At 56.3% G+C, this 7,293-nt stretch overlaps 1 long non-coding RNA gene across 1 annotated transcript in view; it reads right to left on the bottom strand.

Annotated features, from left to right (window-relative positions):
- LOC146591722 (uncharacterized) overlaps positions 1-7,293 on the bottom strand; it is a 33,454-nt gene that overhangs the window by 3,378 nt on the left and 22,783 nt on the right. Inside the window, exon 4 of the long non-coding RNA XR_014896738.1 lies at positions 7,107-7,267. This is a non-coding gene — a long non-coding RNA (uncharacterized LOC146591722). The remainder of the gene's footprint in view (positions 1-7,106; positions 7,268-7,293) is intronic.

Below are 7,293 nucleotides of genomic sequence, written 5' to 3'. Positions count from 1 at the left end.
GCTCTCTGGCCGGCAGCGAGCTCCATGGCGGCAGTGGGCTCCGTGGCGGCAGTGGGCTCCACGGCCAGCCGCGGGCTCCGCGGCAGCAGCAGGCTCCGTGGTGGCAGCAGGCTCTGTGGCGGCAGTGGGCTCTGCGGTGGCAGCAGGCTCTGCGGTGGCAGCAGGCTCCGTGGCAGCAGCAGGCTCTGCAGTGACAGTGGACTCTCTGGCCAGCAGCGGGCTCCATGGCAGCAGTGGGATCTGCAGTGGCAGTGGGCTCCACAGCAGCAGTGGGCTCCACAGTGCCAGTGGGGTCTGTGGCCAGCTGTGGGCTCCATGGCAGTAGTGGGCTCCGTGGTGGCAGTGGGCTCCACGGCTGGCCACAGGCTCCRTGGYAGCAGTGGGCTCCGTGGCAGCRGTGGGCTCCGCGGCAGCAGYGGGCTCCGCGGCAGCAGCGGGCTCTGCGGCTGGCAGCAGGCTCCATAGTGGCGGTGGACTCCATGGTAGCAGTGGGCTCCGCGGCTGGCAGTGGGCTCTGCGACTGGCGGTGGGCTTTGCTGCCCCTCACCTCAGCCTGGCCCGCAATGGTGTTTGCCGATAAAAGCAGGTTTCATYGGGTTTAATGTGAGTTGGCACGGCAGAGCTGCTTGCCACTATGTGCTGCCCCTCCTCACCCCAGGCAGCCTGGCGCTCCCCGGAAAACAGGGCTGATGCAGCCCTGGGGCAGCACGAACCTCTTGCAAAAGCCAAAACCAGAGCCAGCGAGCTGAAAGGCTGAGACGCTCCACCGTGAAGCTGTTTGGGGCGACCGTGGTGGGCAAAACAGGGAGTTTGCACCCAAACAGACCTTCAGGAAGAAGACTGCTTGCTCAGGCTAAAAGTCTGAATTTTTTTATTCCCAAAGCAGAGCAGAAACCTGTGCAAACGCATCGGGCAAGGAGCCCTCGGGCTGCGGATGCTGGTGTGAATCTGAGGACCTGCAGCTCACTAGCTTTTAATTACACTGTGGCATGTTCACCGCAATCTGGGGGGGGGGAGAGGAAATATATATATATATTATATATAAAATATATATATATATATATATATACTTTTTTTGCCAGACACACAGCTGCATCCAAAATGTTACTCTAAGGCTGGAAGCAATAACGGCGGACAGCAAATGTAGCTTTAACAGAGCAGCTGAGTGAAGTTCAGCACTCCCAAGGGTTTGCTCCGGAGGGAGGGCAGGAGGAGGGCTGGGGTCTAGCCCATGTGGAGGCTCTGGGCCGTGAGTTATGGTCCACATGCTCCCAAAAAAATGAGTTGAAATAAGGACGGATGAAGAGGGACTAGGAAGCAAAGGGAGGGGAGGGTCGYCCTGGCGTACAAGCGGTGCAAGAGGTGGCTTTTTTAGCCTGTTCAACAGGAGAGAGGAGGTAGGACGGCGGGCTGCAAGCATCCTTGCAGGTAGGGGAGACTGCAGGGCTGCGGAAGAGCTATTTAGACTAAAAACTCAYATTTGCCCTCGTGCAAATGGAGGACAAACCGCCTGTGCCCACGTCTTGTTTTAGAGACATGTCCGAGTCGTCAAGARAGCTGGGAGCTGCTCGGTTCTGGCACGAGGCAAAAAGCAAGAGGGTCCCGTGTGGAGGGCAGCTCTGCGCCCTCCTCCCAGCCGCAGTGGTGYCCACCGGCCGAGCCTCTTCTCCCCGAGGTGCCGGGGGTGGGCCTTCAYCTGGGTGGGCGCCGGGCCGTGGCAGGCTGCGGGCTGGGGAAGGAGGAACCTGTGGCTTAATCAACTAAAAAGAAAGCCCAACAGTTAATTATTACTTCTTCCTCTTCTTCCTCCTCCTCCTCCTCCTCTTCTTCCTCCTCTTCCTCCTCCTCCTTCTCCTCTTCTTCTTCCTCCTCCTCCTCTTCTTCCCCCTCCTATTCCTTGTCTTCTTCCTCCTCCTCTTCCTCTTCCTCTTCCAAAGTTGCCTTTTCAACCATGCACAGCATCTCAAGGTCATCAGATAACATCAGATAACAACAGGTTAAAAGAAGTCCAGAGGCACAAGCTCATCCTGGGTTTTCTCTGGTCCCTGCAGCAGGCTGACTTGGCTTTTAGTGGTGGGGAAATTAAAGACAAGCCTGGATGCATTAGGCTGATTTTCCCATGTGAGCTTTTAAACGAGGCCCGGGGTTTCAAGCCGCGGGCGCAGCACACAGGCCGCCGAAGGCACCTGCGAGRGAAACCGGTGCACAAACTGCATGGCAAAGTTTGCATTTTCTTCCTGCGCTTTTGTGGCTTGGTTGCAAAAAGAAAAAAAAAAGAAGAAAAAAAAGGAAAGTGCATTTCCATTTGGGGAAGCAGCTTCTTTGCACTGCTTGAGAAAAAAGGCTATAAATCACCTGGAGGCAGGCGGCGCGCGGTCCGGGCAGGCAGACGAGGTGCCTGCGGATAAGGYGCGGAAAGCGACCGCTTTGCCGGAGGAGCGAATCCAACCGATGACATCCTGGGCTCAAGGAAAGGGTGTTTGGGAAATGCAGTGGCCCGCTTCACTGCTCCGGAAAACCCCGGGCAGCAAATTAAACCCATTTCATGCCCGCTCACAGCCCAGCTCAGTGGCCGACCCTGGCCTGGAGGGCTCCATCGCCGCCGTCCTTTCCACCCTCTCTGCCGCTCCGCGGCACGGCTCCCTCCTTTGGGCTCGGGGCCAGGCTTGAAGCTCGTCTCCGGAGGATACGGGTTTTTTTTTTTTTTTTGACAGTTTACAGAATCTGGCTTCCTGCTTTTAAATATCTTGGGTTCCTTTTGTTTCCCAGCGCCTGGAAAGCAGGTGGGAGAAAAGCCCGGTGTGCCCAAGCGTGTGACCTTGCTGCGTCCTTGAGGCAGGCGACGGGCCATCCCCCGGGGCCCRGGAAGGAGGCAGGAGCCAAGTGCCCTGAAGGCACATCCGGGTGCCGAGCGGGAGCCGCTGACACCGTGAATCCGGGTCCCAGCCCCTGCTGCAAGGAAAGCAGCAAGAGCTGCTCCTTGGGGGCCATGAAGACATGGTCTCCTGGGCTGCATCTCCCAGAAGATGCCGTCCCCTCCGCTGGGCTCCTCAGCTCTGCCTTCCCCAGCTCCTGAGACACAAACCCTGCCCTGCATGGTCCATACGCACATCTCCCCTCTCCATCCCCACGTTTTTGGGTTTTTTTTTCCACATTTTTTTCCGTCTTCCTTCCTTTTGGGTGACCTCCTGGCTCAAYGAACCCGGATGCTGCTGTAGGGCCAGCGCGGCAGACCCCAGCGTATTTCTCCAGCCTCGCTGCTCACCAGGCAAGCCCGGGCCAGGCGCCACACAAAGCGTCCTCTGTCTCACACATCCTCTTGGCGCCAGGCACGTGCTGGCACAGCAGCCGCCGCTGCCGCCGGGGGCTCTTGGCCTGGGCGACTTGGCCACATCAAGGCAGGAGTCCAGGGGATTTGGCCAGGSCCAAGTTTCCCTTGATGGCCACTGGCTTGCAGAAGCATTTGGAGATGCCACCATGCCCGGTGCCACCACTTTGTTCAGTCCTTTCTCCCGACCTGTGACGAACAGTTTTCCCGCAGGTGATTTTGCATCGAATAGAGTTCACGCCACAAAAATGTGGGGTTTTCTCTTTTTGTTTCCTTTTTTTTCTTTTTAACATAAAAACTCTGTGCAATGCTCCGGAAAGCTGCAAACGGCCCTGTGGCCGGCGCCGAGCATGGAGGAACCGCGAGGTGCGGCAAAGCGCTCGTCGCCTCGCTTCAACCGCAACCTCGGTGGCAGCTCCTGCGCCGGGAAGGGCAAAGCAAGGGAGAGAGCGGCCGGGGGGGTGACGTGGGTCCGCTCAGAGTGGGGCGGGGGGGGAGGACCAAGGGAGCGGGTGGCGAGCGGCAGGCGCGAGAGCTCGCGACGGCGCCTGCTTCCTCCCTCGGCATGCTGCGGGGCCCCAGCGCCTCCGGCCAACTCTCGCTGGCGTAAACAGGCCGAGGAACGGAGACAAACAGAGCAGGGCGGCGCAGAAACACGTCGCTGCGTATAACGACTCCGGCGCGGTTAGGATAAAAACCTGGCGTCTCCCACGTTGCTGGCGTTTCTCAGGCTGGCGGCTCGGTCTGGTCACCTCGGCAGCGCTCAGCCGCCGTCYGCGGGCAGGGCTTGGCGAGCCGAACCCTCGCCGCGATGCCGAAGCTTCGCGCGGGCTTGGGGCTGCTGTCGGCGGTGCTGGTGTCGGTGCCTGAGCCGCGCTTTGCAAAAAGGGCTCCAAGAGGTTAATGTAAAAGAACAGACCCAGGCTTGAGTCTGGCGAACGCCGCAGCAGCGTGGAGCACCCTTGCCAAGCCGCTTATCTGAGGCTCTCTGCGAACAAAGCGAACCCTGGAAGGTGGCAAGGCTCAGCAACAGCGAGCGGGGCCACGAGCCAAGACCGCCGCTTCTGGCCGCGGGAGAAGTTTCCATCTTAGAGAGGAGCCACCCCGTTTCGATAACCACTGCCCTTCCCTCCAGCTGCAGCGCAGGAGTCAGGGATCCTTGCCCCTGGAAGCTGGCAGCACAACCCAGCTCTGTCCCCGCAGCATCTCCTGGCACACGGACGGGTGCCCGCTCCCAGAGGCCRTGTCCACCCGCCGCCCGGAGGCAGAGGGAAGGACGCGGAGTGTGGGAATCAAGCAGCTCTCAAACATTGCTCTAGGGCAGGGCAAGGAATCGGGGCCCTCRAGCCCCGGTCTTGCGGTAAGAGGTCTTGCGAACCCAGCACAGGGCAGGCGTCCTGTCCCGCACTGCAAAGAGGACCCTTCAGTTAGCTCAGCAACAGTGTATCTAGATTTCAGCCGAACTTCTGCTTTTTTCTCTGGTTTGGGACAGAAAATGGGAGCATGGCAGAGCTGCTGTGCCCAGCAGTAAGCCCTGCAGCAGCACGGTGGTTTGCATTCATCTGCTCTGCATGCAGCACATTGCAGGTTCGAGCTCCTGCAGAAACTAAGCATTGCAGCGGTTAGATACAATGAGCCTTCCAGCCCTTAAAATCTCTGGAAATAAACCTGAATGTGCTGCATGCTGGATGAACGGGTGGGAAAATCGCCGAGCAGCCAGAATTTCACAGAGGCCCCGACTCGAACTTTCTCCTTCCCAAATCCTCTCGAGGCAGTGTGGATTGGGAATGGAAAGAGAGTGACTCCGGCCGAGTGCTCTTTCCATCTCAACACCCAGCCGGGGTAGATAAAAATCAGCTGTGACTGAGCACAGCCCGCCTATAATTGTGTGTTTATTTTTAATCGGGTGAATTGGTGGCTCAAAACTGAGTCAGGCCCCGCCAATTCCTGGAAACTTAATCCACAGATCACTTCTCTGGAGCTACTGTGCAGCAGCTAAGCGACTGCGGACTCAGAGCCTTCTCCATGCAGCTGGAGGCAGCCTCACTCCGACTGTGAATCGTTGTGCTCTGCAATTCGAAAACCCAGTGCAGCCCCAGTCCAGCTCCGTGGTCAAAACATAACGGAAGCCCCCTGCCCTTGTGACTGGTGAAATGTGGGGAAAAGGACCTGGGGTAGAAATATAGCAGCCCTGCCCCAGAAGAGAGACCATCATGATGGACTGAAGATGTCAAGGTCATTGTATCCTGCTACTTTGGGTGCAGCCAACTGAGTTTCCTCAAGCCCTTGGAAAAAGCCCAGTGGTGTGACGGCCTTTCCACGACCTCCACGTGGGCACTGAGCTGCTCCCCAAATCGTCTTCTTTCCAGGTGACTGCAACTCACTGTCCCAGTTTTTCTTTCCGCTCTTAAATCAGCGCAAGAGACTCAGACTCGTAAAATGTTTATTCCTCCCTGGAGCGCTGGAGGAAGAACAGGTCTGTCCACTCTTGAGAGACGCCAACAGATAGGAGCTAGTGTGGAAAGATCCTGATTAGACTTGGCAGGCAGCATGAACGAAACTTCCTCTTATCCTCGTGTGCCCTGCTGCCAGCAGAGCTTTCCAACTGATCTGCCGAAGTGGCAGTAGGATTTAATCTCCATGGAGATGGGCCTAATACAAGTCTGTGATCCAGCCCAGGTGGTGAATTGGCTACTTAGAGTAACTGATGAGCCAGAGTACCTTTTTATTTCTGTTCTCCATCTCTTTTGGCAGCCACCCTGGAGTGTGGCGGTCTGGATGCCTGGATGAGCCGCTGGATGTAGCAGGCTTGGGGAGCACATGTGCTTTCAGAGCTGCTGTGGTCTGCACAGACAGAAAGGGTGGAAGCGAAGTCCCAGGTGCAGCTCAGGGAAGCCCACAGAGTGGATAGCACCCGGCTGCTTGCACATCCACAGCAGCCAGTGTTCGGTCAGCTCAGAGACAGTGTGTGTGGGCAGGATGTGGTAAGGCGCAGGGTGCTCTGGAGCCAGCTGCTGAGCGCCATACAGACACGGCCAGCATCTCCCTGCCAGTGCAGCTTCTGGAGCGGTGTTTGGCTTTCTCAAAGGATTCACCATTAGTAGTAGATTTATCTTGGTTTTTTCTTTCCTTCCTTTGCAAAAATAGTCTTTGGACGATGAACTGCAACATCCTCGCTCAGCGCAGATGGGGATTAAAGTGAGTGAGCAGACGCTTGTTTGCTTGTGCTAGCTGAGGAATTGGACCTAAAACATTCAACAGAGTAAGTTTGTCTTTTCCCAGCTGGAGACTTCCTCTGCATATTTTGAAGCTGGACTTGGTGTTATCTGTAGCTTAGCAGGCCTCTATTGCACCTACTAGAGCTCTCCAATGTGTGGTCCGGATTGCTTGCGTGACTGCAGAAAGACATTGGAGCATGTGTCAAGGCCCTTATCAAGGAGATGCGATGTGGCTGTGTTCTACCCAGCTGCAGCTGGCACATCATCATACAAGCAAAAGGCATCCTCAGGTATGTGACAAACCTTGCTGGAGGGAGCGACGCAGCACAGGATATTAATTTTGGAACTGCTAATGCATAAGGAAGCAACAACACACCAGGGGCTAGGAGGTTCAGATCTGAACCATTTTGATGCCTGCAAGACAAGCTGCTCTTCCCATTAGCTGTCGTTGTTTCTTTGCCAAATTGAGCTGTTATATATGGACTCAGGACACAGGGGCTGGTCTTGGCATGTTCAAAATCAGTTGCACCGGCAAAAAACACTCAAGAACCTAATCCTACCTTGCTATTTGCTGGCTGGCACCCACACACTGTAGCTTTCCAAAGCCAGAAAAGGGTGGAGAAGGGAGCCAGAAGGCAGTAGTGTCTTCTGCTGGAAAGGTTTCCCTCTTTTTCATTCCTGTTGTGCCAACAGGAAAGACTAGGATTGCTGAAGACACTTGCTAAAGGAAGAAGAAACATAAATAAA

The sequence above is a fragment of the Rhea americana genome, unplaced genomic scaffold (assembly GCF_003343005.1).
Source record: "Rhea americana isolate MKP2758 unplaced genomic scaffold, rheAme1 scaffold_361, whole genome shotgun sequence".
Classification (NCBI taxonomy): domain Eukaryota; kingdom Metazoa; phylum Chordata; class Aves; order Rheiformes; family Rheidae; genus Rhea; species Rhea americana.
This window is presented reverse-complemented; position numbering and strand designations above follow the sequence as displayed.